We start from the raw sequence: 22,771 nt of genomic DNA on the forward strand, positions 1-22,771 counted from the left end.
CACTTGTTTCTGCTTCATTTACATTCATTTCACCAAATTGTTTTGCAAGAAACATTTGATGTCTCACAAGTTTTATTCTCCCTTCCTCAAAAATAGGATATTCTTTCAACAGAAGTAAACATGTGCCATCTCACACATCGAATCTTCAAGGAATTCAGAGTTCACAGAATAACAACTTGATTCCATTCCTAAAAAAAATCATCTGTATGGTAAAAAGCAAGTTGTTTGCTAAAGTAGCAGTTCATTTATGCAGAAAATTGTGGAAGGCTCATCCTCATCTTTTCATTCTCAGTTGATGGGAAATGGAAAATATTGAAATTGAAAATACATGAGATGGAAGATATTTGATGCTATTACAAAAGTAATATGCACAGTAGTTCTTTATTTGAATGGGACCACAGTAAAATTCTCACAATTTTTTCAGAGGGAAGAGAGAAAAAATATTAGAAGATATGTAGTTTTACTGTGTCTTAATGTATCTTCTAACTGGATTGAAATAGAAGTGATAAAGGCAGAAAAAGTGTGCAGGAATTTTTTTTTTTAATGGAAGGTTACTGTTAATGTGAACTTGTACTTGGAATGGAATGAATCCCAAACATATTAAGATAAATTTTGACAAAAAGTAAACCTCAATAATTAAAATACAGGGTTATATGACACAGCTTCTAGTATGGTTATGGAACTCTGGCTCCAATAAACAGCCTTTATAAATGAATAAAATCAAGAATGGATGAGACAGGTTGACTGAAACAGGTTTTAGGGAAAGCCAGTGATATTTGAGGGCACACCTTGTCTTCCGAAATCAGTGTCCCCCAGGATGGATCTAGTCAGCCATAAAGTTTCCCTGTGTGTAACCATTAGCAAGAAAAAAAACATAGAACTTGAGAAAATACGGATCTGATCCATTAATAGCAATTCTCGTGCTTTCAGCCTAACGCATTATTTTTCAGTAAGGAGCTTTAAACTCAAGTAGGAGGGCTCTGCAGCTTGCTACTGGGTTTTCCTACATTAACCCCTTTACCTTGTCTGGAAGTGGTATCACAGTAGGCGAGGGAGGGAGGGAGGGAGACAGACAAAGAAAAGCACATGGTTAAAGTAGTTAGAGAGGATCTTGAAGGAGTGATGACTTGTGGCAATTAACAGACCGCTGGAGGGAAATTACACACATTAATAAAAGTGCCATTCAGAAACTTTCCCAAAGGCTTTTGGCCTCCAAAGGCTGTTTCTAGTCCCATTTGATGATGATTTTGTGACAAACAAAAAGTATATTTGAGTACCTTAGTCTAAGTTTCTACTTAACAAAAGTAGTAATATGCTTCCCTGGTACTTATTTTATAAATGGATAAGAAGACTGACTTTATAAACCTGCTATGAAAATTATTAACAGTATATTTTTATGGCCCTTCATTTACTTGATTTTAGGTGAACAGTATGAGGAACAGTGACAGTCTGTGTGGAAGACTGAAAGTCAAGTGAAAGAATTAGGGAGAGACCTTATATACACCTGTTCTGTACTAAAACGTTCCAGAACTGCATGAGAAATTCAGTTGCCTGAGCATCCAGGAACACTCGCCTTCGTGAAGAATCATTCATGACTTAGCCTCAGTCACACTTAGGAGATGAATTCATTTGAGACACCTAATAATAGCACATGATGGGTCATAAATTAAGAAAGTATGAGAGCGGTCCGTGATCAGGCCAAAAAAAGCAAAGAAGTTTTGCCCAACTCCCTTTCTAGGCTAAAAATACAGTGGTTCCCATAAATAGCAGTGCTACTTAGCATTACCACCATGCCATGGGCTAAAAAAAGAGTGAACACATTGGACACAGCTTGAAAATAATGTCTATCAGAAAAAAGCATTTCTTTTTTAGTATATAGGGTTTTTTTTTTTAAGCCCATTTACTATATGCAATTCTGGAATCATTATTTAAAATTTTAGCAGTGAAGTAAAGACAGGTTAAGTAATTTCGGCAAGTGAGTTGTATGTGCTCAGCCACAGAAAACTTGGGGATTCAGAGCTCTGCGCTGGCTTTCAGGCCTCCCTGTGAGATGTCACGACTCAGAGCATTTAATGACGATGGTTTAATGCACACACAGAGGAGGTGTTTGAATGACCTACGTGCTGAATTTAGAGATCAGAAAAATAAACTTGGCCACTTCTCTTTCTAGAAGCCTCTAAATACCAACAGCATGTCCTGCTGCAGCTGTTGGAAAAACAGAAAACTGGCAGAAAACACTGACAAGACTGTAAACAACATTTTCTCATTCCATCTTTTTGACAACAGTTTTATGTCCACTTCAACTCAGTGTAATCAGTTATAAGCAAAATCTCATCACGCAAGTAATAAATAATATTCTAATGAACAAAATAAAATGTTACTGCATCTTATCTGAATCAACTGAAACTTTTTTCCAATTAGTCTAAAAACTGCAGGGAGAAAAGTCTTGTTAAATCAAGACTTAGATGTAGGGTTGTATTTATTCTTATTTTTCAATTACTGCTCATCCCTTAAGGAACCGCCAGTTCACCGATGAAGTAACTAAATGAGGAAAACTGTTTCAGGTATCTCAGTAGCACTGACAGTTTAGTAGACCTTTGTCCACAACTAAAACCTTAGATTAACTCCCCACTTTTCAAAACAATGACATTGTTCCTGTTAATGATGAGGGGAGAAAAAGAAGAAACATCACAGAGTGTTCATGTGGGCTAGCCACCCATCCGGATTCTTGCAAGACCGTCCTAGTTTTGTTGTTGTTGTTTTAATTGGGACAATCCTTTGTCCCCGCAAGCACTGTTTATAACAATCTCGGAAGTTTTCTGGAGCCAGAAAAACGTCATCAGCTGGGCAGGCAGAAGAAAGCCTGCAAGGGACAACCCAGCTGTGGGAATACAAAACATTTGAGGTCAGTGGATAGAGGGAGGTAGCGGCACAGGGCAGGGGACTGGAACACGTCTGGGGTCTCCAAGAGTGCACAGCCAAGTGTTGGCAGTTACATTTGGGAAACCAGATCAGACTGGCTTCCTCTAGGTCCTTCAAGAAAAGATTAATTTCCCTCGTCCTGACATTTCATGATAGATCTCTTTTTCAGTGAGCAGGCAAAATATGCTACCCTTTGAGGTGGTCATTTCAAAATCAAACCCTAAAATTCCAACTGCAGGAGACGCAGGGAACTATTAACTCAATCTGGCTAATGTGCAGTTGTACGCTTCAGGCCAAAGCCTGTGCAATCTGATCTTTTCCTTTGTCCACAATTACCTCTAGGGGATAGGGGTTTACTAGATGCATCTTTGAGGATTCCTGAACCTGAGGCCAGGAGGATTGAGCTATATTAAATTTGAGGGGAAATTTTCAGATATCTCATGATGTTCTGGATGTGTGCCATAGATTCTTAAGGCAGCTGCTTGAATATTCATTCAGTATTCAATAATTATTTGTTCAGCATTTATTAATTGAACACCAACTATGATCCATACAGTCACAAATAGTTCAGTGATCTACAAATGTCTTGCCTATGTTATCCCTAAAATAATTTTGAAAAAACATATATCTTCTCATATTTGTTACAGCATAAGTTTAAGTTTGTTTTGTTAATATGATTACACCAAAAATTTTATAAGATGAAGTTCACAGTAATCTGACAAGATTCAATAAAATAGCTTTTTACCTACTTTATTGGTCAATGCATACCAATGCTAAAATAAATCATAACATTTACTGATAAATACTTTTCCTTGAAAAAGTTAGAAAACATTAAGTTAAATTTCAAAACACACAAGTCATCACAACTATTTTGAATGTTCTATATCCAGAACTTTCCAACTGGGGCCAAGATTCACTTTTAAAAAATTAATAAGAGAAGGAAAGAAAGTAACTTTGTATGTTTGGGATGCACTGATCAACTATTAAGAATATCTTTGTTAAAACAAATATGCCAAATTCTACGTTAGTTTGTCATCCAAAAATGTTTTACCTCTGGCGAATGCAGTATATCAAGATTTGGAATGCGTGACAGTTTTGCCTTTTCCCCCCATAAAACAGCAAAATACTTACTGTAAACATAGGCATATTCCCAGACAATTGTAAGAAAAAGAACCATGGAAGTTGAGGATCTGGAAATTGATTCCCCAAAACAGTTCATGCTGTGCACACCATGGAAAACTTTTGAGAACCTTTTATACACATTCATTTCAAGGCTAAGTTTGTTAGACATTTAATTTTTGATATAAAAGTCCAGAATTGAGAGCTTGTCTACTAATACTGCCTGGATTATAAATTATGATGGATTTCCACCAGGGTTCCATTAACCTCCCCAATGTATTCAGAGAACCTCACTTAAATCCTAAAAAGCAATAATTCTATGAAATAAAGACAGGGTCCTTTGCAACTTCGGTTCCTCCACCCTGTTCTCTGTATGTCATTAAGCGGAAAGGAGATTCCGGGGAATGCTCTACTTTGAACATAGACCACATCCTCAACTGTAACATGTCCATTACTGCTATTGATCATGGGTTGAATGAGGAGAGCTAACCCTTCCCATATGGTCTCAGCACCTAGACAAATGTAAACCGTATTACTTACCTGGCTTTTTATTTTTGCTTGTTTTTAACCATTTCCCCTTCACTTGTAATATATAGGACAGAGAGCTTCTATCCCATGTTCAGAATGCAGTCAAGCCTCCATGGGGCTTTCACACCATAGTTGGAGCCCTTTAAGCTTCGTATATAAGTTATAAAGTCCTTTATAATTCTATGATTGGTTCAGTATAATTGTCCTATGCAAAACCGAGGAAGAAAGTACACAATTTCAAGTGCTCTTCCAAATTCAGGATCAAATGCTTGTAATATAAAATTTTCATTGCAGCCCCACAAGTTTGCCTGACCTCATGACCAGCAGCAAGGTAACATGGTAAGAAGAATTTTGGAGTTACACTGCAATTTAAGTTATACCCCCACAATTAATTTATTGTTACAAGTTACTTAACTGAGTCTCAGTTTCCTCCTTGATAAGATGGATATAATTCCTCCCTTCAGCAGCATTTCCTTTCTTAACTAACCTTAAACATCTCATGGGGTTTCTTTAAAAACTACTTATTAAGAGACTCCTCATAGAGACCCTAATTCTGTAGGACTGGACGTCATCCATGAATCTATATTTTTAATGAATACTGTCCTGGTGATTCTGTGGCAAGGTAAGACAGGAACACTGGATTACACAGGATTGTTGCAAAGATTAAAGATGCTTTTTGTACATGTGTTATACAGTGTCTGGACTACAGGAGATACGACTCAACCATATCTCCCAGATGGACGTAAGTCTAAGTGGGGCTGGTTCCCTGACACCAACATGAGTCTAAGCAAGAGACTCACTGACAACAACAACTATTTCCAGGCAGGTTCCTCTTCACTCCTAGTGCTTAGCCACTGTGCTTAGGGGTGAGCTTGAGAATTTCTAAAACTATATAAAAAGGTAAAGTTACACATAACAAACACACCAGTGCACTTTGGGAGCAACACTGTGGGGACTCAGAGCTGTCAACACACCCATCACGGCTGGCTTGTTTCACACCCTCATGTGGTGTACACCTGCGTCGTTGGCAGTGCACAGCTTTGCAGTTTTCTTTGCATCATGTGTCCTGTTGGTCTTTACAAAACAAGTACTCTTCTTCCCCACATCAAGTATGATAAATAGATGATGTATGTTTTCATTATTTTCTATTCTTTGTATAGCATCAAATTTTCCTTTCCATTGAAAATCCAAGTATCAATGTCCAGGTGGATAGGAAAACAACATCCTTTCAAACTGCTGTTTAGAAAAGACCTTCTTTATGATTATAGAATAGGTCCATGTTGGTAAAGATTGCTGTGCCCAAATGTAAACCCTTGTGAATTTGAAATATTTCATGAGTTGAAGTCATTTTCACTTATAATATCATGAGTTTCCAAATGGGAATATGAGAATTCAGTGAAGATGTGTGTGGGTTTGTTTGTGTGTGTGCTAAGTTAGGTTGTGTTCTCTAAGTATAGTGAAGAAATAAATAACAAAATTTACCCATGGGAAGGTGAACATGGTTATTGAGAACAGAGAAAGGAGGAACATTTAGTTTCCAAGTAAATCTTTTTAAACATTTAATAATCTTCAATAGGTGCATTTATGATGTATCAAAATTAATAGTTTTAAAAGAACTACAGTAGACTCTCCATATCCACAGACGTGGAACCCACGGATACAGAGGGTCAACAGTACTAAGCCATTTCATATAAGGGACTTGAACATCTTTGGATTTTGGCACCTGTGGGGTGTCCTGGAACCAGTCCCCTGCGGATACTGAGGGATAACTGTAATATTATGAGATTCAAAGTGAAATTTCTTATTCCTTGCTAATTTATGCCTCATGGTTTTCATATTAGGAATGCTTGGAAGAACTTGGGTTTCCTGGAGCTGGGGCTTCATGCAAGAGTATCAAGAACACAGACTGAAATTTCCTTGCAAATCAAAGCTACAATGAGGTATCACCTCACACCAGTCAGAATGGCCATCATTCAAAAGTCCACAAATGACACATGCTGGAGAGGCTGTGGAGAAAAGGGAACCCTCCTCCACTGCTGGTGGGAATACAGTTTGGTGCAGCCACTGTGGAAAATAGTATGGAGATTCCTCAAAAGACTAGGAATAGGCTTACCATATGACCCAGGAATCCTGCTCCTGGGCATATATCCAGAAGGAACCCTACTTCAAAATGACACCTGCACCCCAACGTTCATAGCAGCAGTATACACAATAGCCAAGACATGGAAACAGCCTAAATGTCCATCAAAAGATGACTGGATAAAGAAGAGATGGTATATTCATACCATGGAATACTATTCAGCCATAAAAACTGACAACATAACGCCATTTGCAGCAACATGGATGTTACTGGAGAATGTCATTCTAAGTGAAATATGCCAGAAAGTGGAAAAAAAAATACCATGTAAGATCACTCATATGTGGAATCTAAAATATATATAAAACAGAAACAGGCTCATAGAATACAAACTTGTGGTTGCCAAGGGGGTGGTGGGTGGGAAGGGACAGACTGGGATTTCAAAATGTAGAATAGATAAACAAGATTATACTGTACAGCACAGGGAAGTATATACAAGATCTTGTGGTAGCTCACAGCAAAAAAAAAAAGTGACAATGAATATATGTATGTTCATGTATAACTGAAAAATTGTGCTCTACACTGGAATTTGACACAATATTGTAAAATGACTATTACTCTATAAAAATGTTAAAAAAATACAGACTGAAATTTCATGATTAAAAATTTTCTCACTTTATTAGCAGAATCAGACTGTCAATGCAACATCCAAATTTTGTTTTATATATGTATTATATATACATATATATAATATATATAAAATAATCCATTGTTCTAACAATTATTTAATTGAGCTAATGTTTCTTGTCTTGGCTGATTTTACTATAGAACATGCAAACTTTATGCTTCTCTAGTCTCATTTAATTCTCTTTCTTCTAGGAATTAGGCTAGACTAATAGTCAAATGGCCACTCACCATATTCTGTTCTGATTTTCAGGAAACAGTTGATGGAAGCTGGTGAAATTGAAAATAGTGCCCTTTTATTGTTGGGAAGATGGGAAAAAAGCACAGCAAAATGTAATCCTCAATATTTAGTTGCAGTGAAAAGGCTCTTAATTTCTGTGTAAGAAAGAACTACTTCAAGCCCTGTGTAAATATTGCTTGAAAATATAAACGGTTAATTTAAATTTAGAGTCAGAAACAGGAAGTCAGGCAGCATTTTATCCTCCACGTGGGCTAGAAGGAGAAGCAATCATTGGAGAAGCAGCATGTTCCCACATGATCACCCAGAGGAGCGGAACAAGAGGTTTACTCAGTAGCAACAGCCACAGAGAGTGAAGCTTTGTGATTAATAAAGTAGGACGAAGAGATGGTTCACAGTTTCAGCACAGAAATATGCCTCCTTAACTCACCTATGTCTGCCTTTGCCCTCTGGAGGAAAGTCCGTGAAGAGTCTCAGACTAGATCATTATGATATTATACACTCCTGAGATATGGAGGGACTGCAATGCAAGTTATATGTGTGATGGGATGAAGAGCTTCGACTCCTGAGAGGTAAGTTCGGATGTTACTAAGCTGGTCTGTTACTAAGAGAAAGGAATGAAGAGGGATCTCATATAATCAGTGATTTTGCCCTCTTTATTCTTTCCCATTTCCCAATCTGATTCCTTCTCTAGGTATCCTAAATTGATATTTTTATAACCTATAAAATGGCTAAGGCTCTGTGCTTCGTGCCCATGTTTCATTTTCATTTATTTGGAATGTTCAGTTGATAAGGTAGACCTCACATAGAAGTCCTTCATGCAAGGAGCATGCTCAGGACATGTATATTGTCATTTCTGGGTTCCAAAGATCAGGACAGGTTCCAAAGATCAGGTTCCAAAGATCTCAAATGATGTTTGAGAGAGTTTGAACCAGTCTCGAAGACTCTTAACATAATCATAGGGTTAAAGCATCCAGGGGAATTACTGCCTGACTTCCTGACAAATGAAATTACAATATCCAAGGTTTCTCATTTATTTCAGACATTCACAAGACCATTAGGTTGGAAAGCCCCAGCTTGGAGAGTATTTATATTTTTAGCATCAGATGACATTGATTATATGACTATATGTTGTTTATTAAAATAATACTTCTGAAAAATAATCAATATCTCAATACACACATGGTCTTACTTCTTAGCCTCCTACTCCCATGAACCAATTTACATTCTTTTTACGTGGAAAAAGGAAGGTCAGCGCACAAGACAAAGGAAATTTATGTCTAGCGAATAACACATCATAGAGAAGGACATCATTCATTGGCTTATAATCTACTTATATCAAAAAGTCCTATTTAAATGCTTTGCCAGAAGATTGGAAAGGGGGGAAATTCTGAGCCAAATGACAGATCCTTTGGTTTGTGTGACCCTAGTGTTCAAATCTCAGCCTTAGAAATGTGGTACATCTAGCGATGACATACTCAATGTGTTAGTCATCTCAAAGAAAACACATAAGACTTTGGTCTCCCACACCACCCACATCCCAGTACATCTGCTTGGTGTGGTGACTGGGACACTCCCAATAGTGCAGGAGAGGTCAGATGATTTGTTACCAGATGAAAAAAAAAAAATGAAATCATGTCTCCAGGCTCAAGTCACTTCCCCTTCATCCCACTGGCCCTTCCAGACTATGCAAAGAGTATGCTCCTCTGTATTTCTGCTGCTTCTTTTCTTGGCCCTTGTTCATCACTAAGGATCCCCAGATGTACTGGCATTGGACTCTTTTTAACACCCCTGTGTCTGGCCTCACATTCCAGCAGAAATTTGCAGCAAATATGGGGCTTTAAAATGTGAGCTGGGGGAGGGAGAAGAGGAAAGGGGAGTTCAGCTAAGAGAGCAAGGCTTCCCCCCGGGACTGGGGTAGATACGTCCTGCCTCAAGACAACGCGAGTGCTCTTTTGGTCAATAGGAAGTCTAGGCAAACCGATCGAACAAAATTCATTAGCTGAAGGGTTAATAGAGTTTTTCATACCACTTTACTAGGGTCAATCTGAAATCCTATACTTTTTTCAAAAATTCTTCCCTCACATCCAACGGTAAGGTGTTTCTAGAACTATGTTTGGGATGCAATTGAAAATCTGTCCCATCTGTTTTTGTTTGTTTTAACTGAGGAAGGCAGCTGTGTTGCAATAAAGATGAGCAGAACAGTTTTGTTCTTAGCATGGCACATGCCCCCTGCCCACCTCCCCAGCACTGCCTCAGACACACCAGCTCCACAGGGCTGCCTGCATGGCCCTGAGTTAGCCGCACGCCCTTGTGACTGTGCATTTACAAACGTTTTTCCTCTGTGAACAATAGCTTTCCTTCAGCCACTTCATCATCAGAATAATCCCAACTCATCATTCAGAGATTATATCAAGTAACTTCACTTTCCTGAAACGTTCTGGGCTGGCTCTTCACTCCAGCTGATTTGGGTGCCCCCTTCAAGCCATATTCTGCTAACACTTCACGCTTATCTGTACCATGATATGCATCATGCTCTGTTAAATACTTCCTCTTATTTATACTCTGATTATGGACATCGTCTTTCATCTCTGTATCCCCAGTGGTCACATGATGCCTGGAATAGCTTGGCAGCCCACATTTTGCCCAGAAATGAATTAATGAATGAGATTTTGTTGCAACCGGGGTTAGAAATTTGTACCATTGAATTAACAAAAATGCTCATACAAGTACCCATCAGAAGATGTAAAAAGAAAGAACTTGAAGATCAAGAGAGAATTTTGTATAATTTTGAAACAGATTTTTTAAAGATCAGTGAAGTGCTACATAAACCTTTGTAACCTACAACTGTTAACTAAGGACGTCGTATGTGTTTAAAAAGAAGGAAAACTGGTTGATGAGCAACTCTCCAGCCAGCAACCTGGCTGCAAGTATTTCATGCTGAGCCTCAGATTCACATTCTCCAGTGCTGTCATCAGCTCCTTCACGTTACATTCCTAGAGCTGATGTGATTTTTCGCGTATAAATTATCTAAAGTGAAATGTAGGCTCTTTCCTTTCTAAGTGGTTATCGCTGGTCTCTACCACAGCAATAAGGCTGTCCTCGTAGCAGTGAAATCCACAGTTCACCTTTTCCCTAACTGCCCTCAGGAAATTGTTAAAACCTCTTGGTGGGTGGGGGCTGTGACACTGGATACTTCTGAGGATCGGATGAAGCTGGTGACACACCATCCTAAATGCTTCTAACTTCTCTTTGCCTTTGTCTCTCAATATTTTTCTCATCGGCAGGTCATATCTTATAGCACTCCTAGTTAACCTCCACCACTAAGAGGTGTTCGTAAAAAAGCAAAAAGGTGAGAAACTTACGATGGCTTCCTTTAAACATCCTAGAGGTACACAGATGGAATACTTGGAGGATTCAGTATCTTGATACACCAGCCACAGCAATAGAGCACCTGGCACATAACTACTACAGTGCTTTTTCCAAATGTCTGTGTCACGGACTGCCACCACCAAAACATTTATTTGGTGTCTAACTTGTTTATGATTCTGAACAAATTGAGTTAAAGTTTTCACCATGTTAAATTAGTTAAGTCACATTGACATGTCAGTTTTCATCCCCAAATTTAGACAGTGCTTCTAGGATTGGAACCAAATTCATTTCAAATCATGTCTGCGATTTTTGTACACACCATCAACCCCCCTCATGATGCCCACACATCAGAATTTTAAAGACACCCATATTTTTTTTCAGGCCCTGCTCCCAAGTTTCAGAACTTACAGAAATTTTGCAGAAGACTTCACTCAGCCTTGTCTAGGTTCATATTTGGTATTTGTGGAAGATGATATGAGCCTATTGCCTGGTCGAAGAGGCAAGAAATAAAAACTTTACCTTTCAGATCAGATTTCCTAAGTTACATGTTTGCTACATGTTTTGAGTCTAGGCAGGGATGTCACTGTGTGTTTGAAAAGGTTAAGTCTCTGTAAGACTCTTTCCAGTGTAGCTGGAAGACTAGAGCGATTGGGTTCCCTTGTTCTGTAGGAAGAGGAGAGACACAGCCACACCTGGGCACAGCAGGTATCAGACAGGATGGATTACGGTCTGACTCTAACACTTCCTGGGTTTAAATGAGATCACCAGAACTTTACTCACCCAAACAAATCAAGTTGTTCCCACATTCACGTTGGATGAAGTGATTTTTATTACAAAACCCAGTACTCATCAGGCTCTTTTCTGAGGGCAGATCAAAAGCAAAAGGATCAGGTCATGTGCTTTTCATCTCCCCTCCTGGAGCACAGCACTGTAATATACGCTGATCAAATTCTGCCTGTGATTTTGAACAGGATGGTTTGGAAAAGCCAAGAACGAGCTCTTAAAATAATACTGCTCAGCCCCTTGTAACGAGAATTGGAGCCGGACTTTTATAAATGGCACACTGAAAACTGTTTACAACTTGCAAATGATGATTCCAAGAAACATCAGAATGACTTTCTTATAGAGAGACATTAATAAATAACAGCAAACTTGCGAAATAAAAAGTCCAGTCCTGCTTTCTGGGAAACTTCCAAAAAGAGATCACAGGCACTTAGAACCCAGTTTCACAGAGTAAATCAGCTGAAAGAGTAATCAGCCAGTTACTGATTATATCATAAGAATTATTACTAAAAATTTACCAGCAACTGTGCATAGAGCTATTTGTCTTCAAAGCAGTTGAACTTAAGGATTAACAAATTAATCTCCATCGCAACTGCCTGAGAGCTCTAGGGAGAACTTCATTTAACATTCGTGCACTCTGTCCCGGTAACGTCTGCGAGGGATCTTTCCATTGTTAGATAAACACGCTTGGGCGTACAGATGGGTAACAGCACACACCCATGTCCTGCTGGCTGGCTGGCTCACTGCTGAGTCCTCAACCAATACCCAATCAAAGGCAAAAATGTGTTTCTAGTGATAGAGCAGGATGGTTTTCATTGAGGACAGACTTTTCCGAACATACAAAAATTGTCTGGGAATTTGGGTGCATAACCTGGGTGTGGTGAGGATGAGACTTTCACATTTCTCACTGGAGTTCAGTACTCTCCACATAACCTCAGCCCAGCGTGGATCCTTAAATTCACCATCTCACCAGCCAAAAGGACTCCTTCTGCTAACAGATGCCACAGTTGCTACAGCTTCTCTACAAACCGCACATATTTTCATGAGACCCTGAAAAGAACAGACTCCTGGAAACTACAGATATTTTGCAGATGCGCTTTTTACAAAATGATTTCACAATTTGCCTAGGCCCTTTATCAATGCGTCACTTTACAGATGAATAAAGATCAACCACTGGTCTTTATTACAGGTCACACATTTTCATTGTAATTGCCTTTCCTTGATAATTTCCCAAATTATAAGCAAGAATTCTACTTATTGGGTATTTAATGATATTAAGGAATTATTATTAACTCTTAAGTTTTGATAATAATATTGCAGGTATTTTTTAGTTTTTCTAAAGAAACTGAAATATTTGTAAAGGAAATAACATGATGTGCCGGATTTATTTTTAAAATACACTGCAGAAAGTGAGGATGAGTTGGGGAATGTGGATAAAGCAAGGTAAGCCATGAGTTAAAAATTGCTGAAGCTATGGAATGGGCCCAGGGGGCTTCACTCATACTATTTTCTCTAGTTTTCTGTATGTATAAAAAGTTTCCATTAAAAAAACACAAAAGAATTCCTACAATGTAGGCAGAACTCTAAAAGTAATCTCTAAGGAGCAGCCAACCCAAGACATAATCTGAAATCACTCGGTTCTACACACACAGCACAGGCAGCATCTGACAACATGGAATCAAAATCCTGTCCATCCTCACCTTGGAGAAGCTGACAAGACAGCCTCTGATAAGCCTGTATCACACTGATCAGCCCTCTGACCATGTGAGTAATCTTCTGAGCTTCTATAAACTGGATTATTCACAATCTACTGCGAGGAGGTAGCCATGAGTTCACTGGATTTATAAATTAGTGCTTCAGCCTCTGGTCTTCAAATCTCTGTAGTGAAAATTATCCTGGAGCCCACAGGAATGTCAAGCCATTGCTACCTATTGACTATTTACTGAAGGGTTACTAATGCAGGCATCTTAGGGCTGGTAAAGGTGCATAAGACATGGTCAGTGCCCTCAAGAGATTCACATTATGTGGGACAGAAAAAAGCCATTGCTTTTGAGGGTCCCCAAAACCCAGGTGGTGGCAGTCCACATACTCTCAACTCCTCTTTTCAGGGAGTACACAGGAACTCCATTAACTTGGGATGGGCAAACAAAGAGAAAGAGAATTGATATCAGACTGAATGAAAAGTTTCTAAATACGTGGAGTCTCTTAACTGTTGGTTTTTTTTTTTTTTTTTTTTTGGTTTTGGAATAACTGGGGTACATGGATGACCTGGGGCTGCAGAGTTGTACCTGTTGATACAACCACATCAGCTGCAGCTGGTGTTCCCCTCTGCCCACCCCAGATCCACTCCTTGACAGCTGCTTGAAAGGTACTATAAAGATAAAATGTTTTCTTTAGAATGCCACACTGGCAAAGCTTGCTAAATGTCTGTCTGAGTGAAGTGACAGGGGTCTCTGCTTCTCAGGAAAAATAGAAGTAGCAAAGGAAAGTTACTCTGAATAGCTTTCTCACAAGCCCTGTCTATACCGCACCTTCCGGTTGGCAAAGAGCCTTCAGGCATATTCTCCCATTCAACTGGGAAGTGAATTGGGTAGGCTTTTTTTTTTTTTTTTTAATTTATTGATGTGAAATTCATGTAACATAAAAGTAAACATTTTTGAAGTGTAAAATTCAGTGGCATTCAATTATTCACAATATTATGTGAATAATTACACCACTACTTCTGTCTAGTTCTAAAATATTTCCGTCACTCCAAAATACCCCTCCTGCTGCCCCCACCCCCTGGGTAGGCGTCCTTAACTTCAGCTCTGCAGATCAAGAAGCCTAATCAGCAGCTGTCGAGTGATGCACAGTTAGTAAGTCTAGTGACAGAAACAGAACCCCGTTCTCTTTACCAGACCAGTGGTTCTCAGACTTCAGCCTGCATGGGACCACCTGGAGGACACGGTAAAACACAGACTGCAGAGCTCCAGCCTCAAAGTTTCTGGTTAGGTCTGGAGTCGAGCCTGAGAGACTGCATTTCTAATAAACTCCCAATGACACTGCTGTTGCCGGTCTCACACTCTGAGAACCACTGTGCTATGCTGAGTTGCCTAGTCTTCTACTTTCTAATTATACATTTTGCTAATCCAACTTAGTAACATTATGTATTTAAGCATTTAAGCACAGTGAGCTTATAGAAGGTGTCTGCTTTCTCTACATCGTAGGTTTATTGTCTGGGTCAACATTAAAATGAAAACATGTAGGTGAAAGCACTATGTCGGCTTAAAATTGATCATGTAAGTTAGCATCGTGTTCTGTGCTGAAGCTAGGCCTTCTAAAGTAGCTGAGCTTATTAACTCTTCCAGCATGTCTGAGTAAACTACTAAACGGTGTACTTCCAGCATGCCAGAACCGGAGGTATCTCCTACCGTGGGTCTGACAGTACCTGGCAAAGAGCAGTCATTAATGTTGGATGAGTTTGTTTACTTAACAGTCAAAGCTAAAAGGGCATCTTTTAGTATTACTTGAGGCACTTCTAAATATATAGCTGCAAGCAACCTAGCTGGTCGACATAATGGACAGAGCTTTACATACACAGCAATGCTTACCCATCAGGTTTCCTGTCAGTGTCCTTGTCTATGTGCACTAAAAGGTCTTAAAAGCACTGATCAGGGCATTCACTCCTCGCCTGCATCTCTGCAGGAGTTGATGCCCGTGTTTTAGCATCACCCTCGAACCACTTTCCTTGCCCTGCCCCCATGTATGTACATGTGTATAGATGAAAACTGGTAATACAGCCAACATATATTCCACCATCTGCCTACCAGATCTGGGCACGCTCTCCTGATCACTTTGCTCTGCGTTGGGTATGGAAGAGCATTGCTGAGGAGTAAACGGTAGAGCTGACAATGTCTTGTTTCTAAAGTGCTGGGATCCTTTAATCTTCTTTTCTCCTTTGATGTCTGAGATTTCCTTCTTGATGCAGTGACACTGGGACTAAATGAAACACCAGGAAACCATTTACCAGCAAAGGGTGTGTGTTACAAACACCTGCAGAGCCCATGGTACCAGGTGACTTGAATTACTCACACATTTCTGAGCTCTGCGCTGTGGGTGGGTGGCTATTTGGACTCTTTTTTACTTTGGGTGAAAAGATGACAGCTCTGGTCACATTTTTATGACTTCTACTTATTTTCTGTCCATACACCCAACAGAGGCACAAGCAATGGTGGCGGGGGGGTGAGGAATGCTTTTCGGCTCTGATGACTATAAAAGCGGTTACTTTAAAACACTTAGAACCTTTGTACCAATGGTTTTTGGATTCAAACAAAAGAGATACAAAAGGGATAATATTCTTGTGGTCCCAGTAGCTGAGAACCAGGAGAGGAAATTCTGGGTTCAGCTCCTGACTCTGCTGTATCAGTTTGTAAACTTTGCCCATATCACTTACCATCTATGGGCTTCTGGTTCTTTCTCTGCAGAATGAGGGAAATCACCTTTAAAAAGATTTGTTTTGGTTTTTAAGAAGCTATCTGTTGCAACCAATTTTTACAAATTTGCCTGTTTCCTAGGGGCTGTCATTAACTTGCTTTTCTTCAGCATTACAGAAATAATATGATAGTACCTCCTTTTATTGTTTGTTTCCATCTCGTAGAACAAACTAGAGATCTGGACAGAACATTTGATAAATAGGAAGTAGCAGCAGCACTGTTAACACAGCCTGGCCCAACAAAAAATTCTAATAATAGAGTATTAATTGAGTGTTTACTATGGACCATGCTCTGTGCTCCACGCTTTACAAGAACTGTGTGTGAGGCTCCCACACAGTGTAAAACATGTCTTGAATTGCAAAGCTTCAATTCCAAATTAGGATGTCAAAAAGGCCCCTGTAGATAATATGCTTTGTGAAAATCCATATAGGTAGGGACGATCCTTTGGAGATCTCGGGAAAAAAAAAAATCACAAATGCTATTCTGTTTCTTTTTCACAGCCGTCTCCCGCGTCTCAGGACATGGCAAGTCTATAACGGCAGCTGCATTCCTCTCTTTCACTCCATTCAGCTCTATCCTTAAAGTGTTTTTGGAATCCAACCTCATCTCATCATCTGCACTGCTCCTCTCCGCTCCTCCATCCTGGAACTCCCCTGCGCCATTTCATTCTCAACCCGGGCGGCCCTCGAGGGCCTGGGGAAATGCGAAGCCCAAGCCGATCCTGTCAGTTACTTGCTGAAAACTTTCCACTGGCTTTGCATCTCACTCAGCACAAAATCCTGAGCCCCTTCTGTTTGATGGGAGCAGCCGCCGTGCTTCTTTCTCACCGCTTGGCTCACCTGCCCCGGCAGCGCTGCTCTCTGGCTATGATCCCTGCACGCCGCCGCGCATCTTCAGGCTCGGCCCCCACCAGCCCTTCTCGCTGCCTGGAAGGTTCGTCCCCAGAGAGCCACGTGGCCTACTCTCTCCTCTCCTTCCAGTCTCTGCTCAGATGTCACTTTCTTATTGAGGACTTCCTGACACCCCACTCTCAGCTCCCTTGCCTCCCTTACCGCTTTATTTTTCTCTATTTCTAGCATTTCTCACCACCCGATGTGTTGTATATTTTAATCGTTTACTTGCTTATTGTTTCCCCTCACTTAAGTATAAGCACCTCTGAGGGCAGGGATTTTTTAAATTTGCTTTGTTTATAACTATCTCCAACATCTAGAACTGTGCCTGACATAAAATAGATGCTTTAAAATGAGTAGATATATTTCATAAACATCTAGAATTTTTTGCACATCTAGCATTAATGAGGTCACTTTCCTCTCTACCTCTCTTTTAGGCTCCACAGATTCTACCAGCATATTTTCGTTCCCTTCCAAAATTCTCCTATTAAAAACAAAATCTCTAGGCTTATTCTGTCTTTCGTGGGTAAATTTCTTGAAAGAGTTAGGTTACACATGTAGTCTCCTCTTTGTGGCTGCTAACCTATTCCTTAATTCACCATTTAACCTGAGCTCTGGTGCTACCAATGTGCCGAACAAAACTCATCACTCACTCCTGGTCATACTTCATCTTCTAAGAACTCCAGTCAAAGGGTTCTTCTTGCCCATGTTTCTTACTCCTTCTAAGGAAATAAGTGTCCTTTATGGACAATGCTTTTCTCCTTAGCTTCCAGCACTCATCATTCCTGGTTCTTTCCCGTATCCTAAACGGGTCCTCATCATTCTTTCAGCTTTCTAACATCATAATTCTGAACAAAGCTCTGGCCTCAGATTTTTAAACTTTTTGTAGAATCTTTCAGTCCAGAATTCTATATACTTCTCTGGCTTTGTCTAGCACGGATGGCATTTGAAACAATAATAACTAACACTGGCCCTTGCCGCTCTAGACATTTCCCATTCACTGCCTAACACCTTCTGGGTCTCTTCTGGCATCCTGAACGTTGCATATTTACATCTGCACTAAGATTCAATCAAAAGCATCTCTTCCTCATGATTTCCCTATTCCTCTTTAAATGTCCTCTAAAACGTGAAAATTTGGAATGGTTCAAAAGATTTAAAGGGAGACCAAAAAAACCTTGTGTCTAAGGAGGTAGGGGATGTGATTGTAGAGGGAGGGAAGGGAGGCAGTGTTCAGGGCATCCTTGACGATAAAGTTAAATCTGTTGAACTCTAACATTTTAGTTTTTAATCAAATATGGAAAAATATCAGAAGCTCTTAATTCTGGGTGGTGGCAGTCCAGGGACTTAATTCTTCTTTTAAATTATTAGTGTTTTAAAATTTTCTCCAAAAATATGGCTCTTAAGAAAAACAATTGATATGTCTATACCCTTTGGAAAAACACTGCATTGAATGGAAAACAGTAAGTCAATTATTTGCTTATCTTTTCTAAATGACATTAAACAAAAATGCATGTTTGGGAATAACTACATGTTTGGTGTGGCATTGACTAAACAACAAGAAAACTAAATCTTAGGTTTGGATGTGAGCATAGCAGTCGTTTAACTCTACATGAATCTTCTATTCAGGATCTTTGACAAGTGGCCATCCAGCCTTGGCTCCAGTGAGGACATTATGACCTCGAGGGGCTGTCTGTTCTATTTTGGAAAAATTCCTAAACTCTTCTTCTCTATATCAAGTAAAAGTCTAATTCCTATCCAGTTTTTCTGGCTCTGCCTATTTTAAATCTACTCAGAAAAAGTTTTACACTCTTATTAGTCCAATAAGTCCAAGTTTAACTTTCTATGATTGTATTTTAAAGTACAAGCAAACCTCTGCTTAGCTTTGGTCAGTTTCCTTATAGGAAAGGACCTATTTCTATTTCAAATTCTGATTATCACCTAGTATGAGAGTATGTCTAGCAGGAATTTTTTTTAACTGTATGAATTGGGAATTTAGTGAACTTTCCAACTTCAGAGATGAAGGAGAAGAACTATCACTGTAACTCTCTGTTAACAACTTTTTTATGTAAATAATCAGATCCTGTGCCCTTCAAAATGAAGACTAATATCGATGCCAAAGTTCTTCATCTTGGTTAAAATTTAAAATGAGTACTACAATGTCAATATGTATTCAGTGAGTCCATAAGGTAAAAACAATCTCCTTAAAAATAAAAATAGCCCCCAATTTTTCAAATATAATAATAATAATATGTGTAATTCCATGAATAAAAATGAGAAAGTAAAAGCTACTGATCAATCACTTTGGGGCAAAGTCCAGAGTATTTTCTAATTTCAAACACTTTGCTATGTCAACCATTCTCCAGAGGTTTAACTACACATATAATCATGGTTGCCACTTCTGTTAGGATTTGTAGAGACTCCAAAAACTAGTCTGTTAGTCCAAATTCTTCAAAATTTAACCTCAATCTTTCATCTTCCCAACACGTTGGTCAATTTGCTTATAAAACTAATGCAAACCTTAAAACCCACAATCTTCATCTTATTTTATTTTTTTCAGGACATCATGATCTTTTATCCATTTTTTAATCCCTGATATATTTCTCTCTGCCTTTTGCAAGTTGCATCTAATTTCCTGCTTCAGCTTAGTTATTTCTTGGTATTCCTCCTAGGTAACCACTTTTATTTTATGGTATTCCCATTTGTGTTTCAACTCCTTGTTCAAATTTTTCTGTAGACAACCAGCTGTTAAGCTTAAGAACACCAGATGTTAGTGTAAGATTTGAGATGCTGTTACCAGGACAACCAGCACTGAGTGCCGGCCATCCCATCACTGTGTTCACTGCTCCAAAGGGGGGATTGAGCTGCACCTTTCTCTATGGAAATAAAACAGACAGAAACACATTTGTAACACTAATTTAAAGAGGTGTCTAGAACACCCTTCTGCTGTAAATTCTGTTCATACCTTCCCAGTGGTTTTTCTCCATTTAAAGAAACAAAGTAACAAGTGTTTAATAAAGAAAAATGTGAGACAAAGACGGCTTTAACCAATACCACTTGGAGGATAAATTACATTTTGATGATTTTCAAGGTTATAGATGAGTTGCCTCATTCAGTAGATAAAAGAGAAAGCTTTGAGTTTTCCATCCTTCCTTCCCTTCCCTCAGAAGCTCAGCGGTTACTAAGATTTTTTTTTCCTGTGTTCATATGAGACAGTCCCTCACATAAAAAGGGAAATCCTACATTTAAGTCATGACATGGCCCAGTGAAGAGTTGAGTGAGAGACTTGAGTGTTCCCTGCAGAAAGGGGAAGACTGTAGCCTCCTTCTAACATTCCAGAATCAGAGAATCATGAGACATGGAACTTACGATAATGCAGCACAATCCTATCACTTACAGGTAAAGAAATAAAATGTTTTAAACATCAAACCTGTACTCATTCACTTTACATTTCTTGTCAATTTATCTTAAGCACTTGACGTCTAGTTTTCCTAGGGTGTCAAAGTCCTGCTGTGCAGTTTGGTGAGGCAAATCCAAGTTATGGGCAGAGTGTGAGTACTGTCTCTTGCAGATTAACAGCCAAGCCTCAGTTTCCACAAATACACAATAAGTATAATAACAACTGCTATTCTACCTACTACACCATTGAGTGGTCAAATGAGATAACATGTTATACTTAAAAGTACACTGTAAATATTATAAAAGTGTTATTATTCTCACTGAGTTACATAAAATCTCTAAAAAAGATTCATCAACCTGCATGATGAAAAGTTGTCTCCTCTCCAATTAGCCAAGGTCACCACTGTGCCAGCAAAAATTTCAGACACAAGACTTAGACGTAAGCTGTTACCTAAAAGTCCTAGGACTACGCATATGAATTTTGAAGTTTCAGGTTGTTTTGTTTGTTGCTTCATTTTGTCTGACCTAAGAGTAGTAGCATCATTTTCTTGTATTTTCTATCTGGATTACCTAAAAGTGTATTTTTAGCACAGGGAAGTAAGGGAGGAGAAGGGATGACTGCTGTAACTACATTTTAATCAAGGCAAGATACATTCTTTAATATGCCACTCCATTATTTTAAATGACAGCCTAAATCAGATTTGAGAAATGCTTATTTTTATGTGACCGAAAAAAGTAGGTCTTTGGAGGTTTATGGTATAGAGAAGCCACCATCAGTGTTAGACAGCCATGTCTTTAGAGACTGGAATGGAAACACTTCTGGACAATGTGGAAAGATTTCCCCATTTTGGAATATGACCCCATAAGTTCTTAATTTATAATACTGCTTTGTTTCCATTGGAGAACATTGGGAAATTGCACAGTGAGGCAACTTTACTTCCAATGGAGCTTCTTAGTGAAAATATTTTTATTCATAAATCAAATACTAATGAACAAGAGACAGTGTGCTAGATTTTGATGTTAATTATCTCTTAAAATAACAACTTACTGGAAATGTAATGGATTTTATTTTCTCTTTTAATGTTATACTCCCTCAAACTGAAGGCTGAGTGGCTTTTTTTTGGTCCTCTTTCTTACCCATATTTCCTACCCATTTTTCTTAAGTCAGAGACATCAGGTTTCTCTATAACTGAAACTCTTTGAAAGCCAATGTAAGGTGAACACATTTCTAAAATAGACTCATTGCTGGCTCCTACTTACTCTACCAGAGCATGACATCTGGGGAGGTTTTGTAGGACTGGCAAAGGAACCACCACACCAGTGTCTATGAGATAACTGTTTTCCCTCCAGTGGAATCACACCCAGTAGGTGTCAACACACAGCCCATGAATTCACCACCACTCATCTTTTCACTCCTAACAGTACAACAGAAGAAGCAAATTGTTACTTTTTTCCTATAAAGCTCAACAAATAGTTGACATACCATGGAAAACTTTGGTGGGATTGCATCTAAACCTAGATATGCCAAATGGTTTTATTTACCATACTCAGAAATACAAAGAAAGCAAATGAAAAACACTGCTTGGTAGTAAGCTGCTATTAACTACTGAATATTGATAAAAAGAGAAATCCTACATTAAGTTGCAACATAGCCTAGTGAACAGGTTTAGCTGATTATTATCCCTCTGGGGGAGCCCTCTCCATGCCCTCCTCTTGCACTCCAACCCCAGAAACAGAACTCCCACCCCGGCTCCCAGTAACACTCATTTCCCTCTATTGCAGCGTTTATTACACTCTACTATGGTTATTTAGAAGTTTCCCTTAGAGCAGGAACGGTGTTTAGCTCATCCCTCTGTTCGAGTTCACAACACAGTGTCTGGTACATAGAAGAGGGTCAATGAATAATTATTGAACACAGGAATTCCAACTCCAGAGATAATTTAATCTAGTGAGTAAGAATGTAGTCTAGTTTTGTTAAGATGATAATTTACTAGCATTTTAAAAAAGAACAAGAATGTGTCACAAAATTTAGCTGACCACTTCTACTGAAGTAAAAGAACTGAGGATTCGGAACTGTCTGCCTTGCAAAACTTTGTTTGCAATTTCTATGACCCAGGATAGAAATGACTGATGAAATGATAATGTATATTTAAAAGATACATTAGAGATATAAGTTATATATAGATTATATTACAGGGTCCTTGGAATGGACTGTTTCACTTTTATCTTTGTTGAGAGCTTTTCTTAACAAAATACTCATTATTCCCAGGCTCCAGTATGAATACTAATC

At 38.9% G+C, this 22,771-nt stretch overlaps 1 protein-coding gene and 1 long non-coding RNA gene across 2 annotated transcripts in view; one reads left to right on the top strand and one right to left on the bottom strand.

The window, feature by feature from the left end:
- The window catches only part of DKK2 (dickkopf WNT signaling pathway inhibitor 2), a 101,816-nt gene that overhangs the window by 14,287 nt on the left and 64,758 nt on the right, over nt 1-22,771 (bottom strand). The window lies entirely within an intron of this gene.
- LOC116657820 overlaps nt 6,915-22,771 on the top strand; it is a 38,797-nt gene continuing 22,940 nt past the window's right edge. The window contains exons 1-3 of the long non-coding RNA XR_004312949.1: nt 6,915-6,973; nt 7,584-8,140; nt 13,376-13,487. This is a non-coding gene — a long non-coding RNA (uncharacterized LOC116657820). The remainder of the gene's footprint in view (nt 6,974-7,583; nt 8,141-13,375; nt 13,488-22,771) is intronic.

Source organism: Camelus ferus, chromosome 2 (assembly GCF_009834535.1).
Source record: "Camelus ferus isolate YT-003-E chromosome 2, BCGSAC_Cfer_1.0, whole genome shotgun sequence".
Classification (NCBI taxonomy): domain Eukaryota; kingdom Metazoa; phylum Chordata; class Mammalia; order Artiodactyla; family Camelidae; genus Camelus; species Camelus ferus.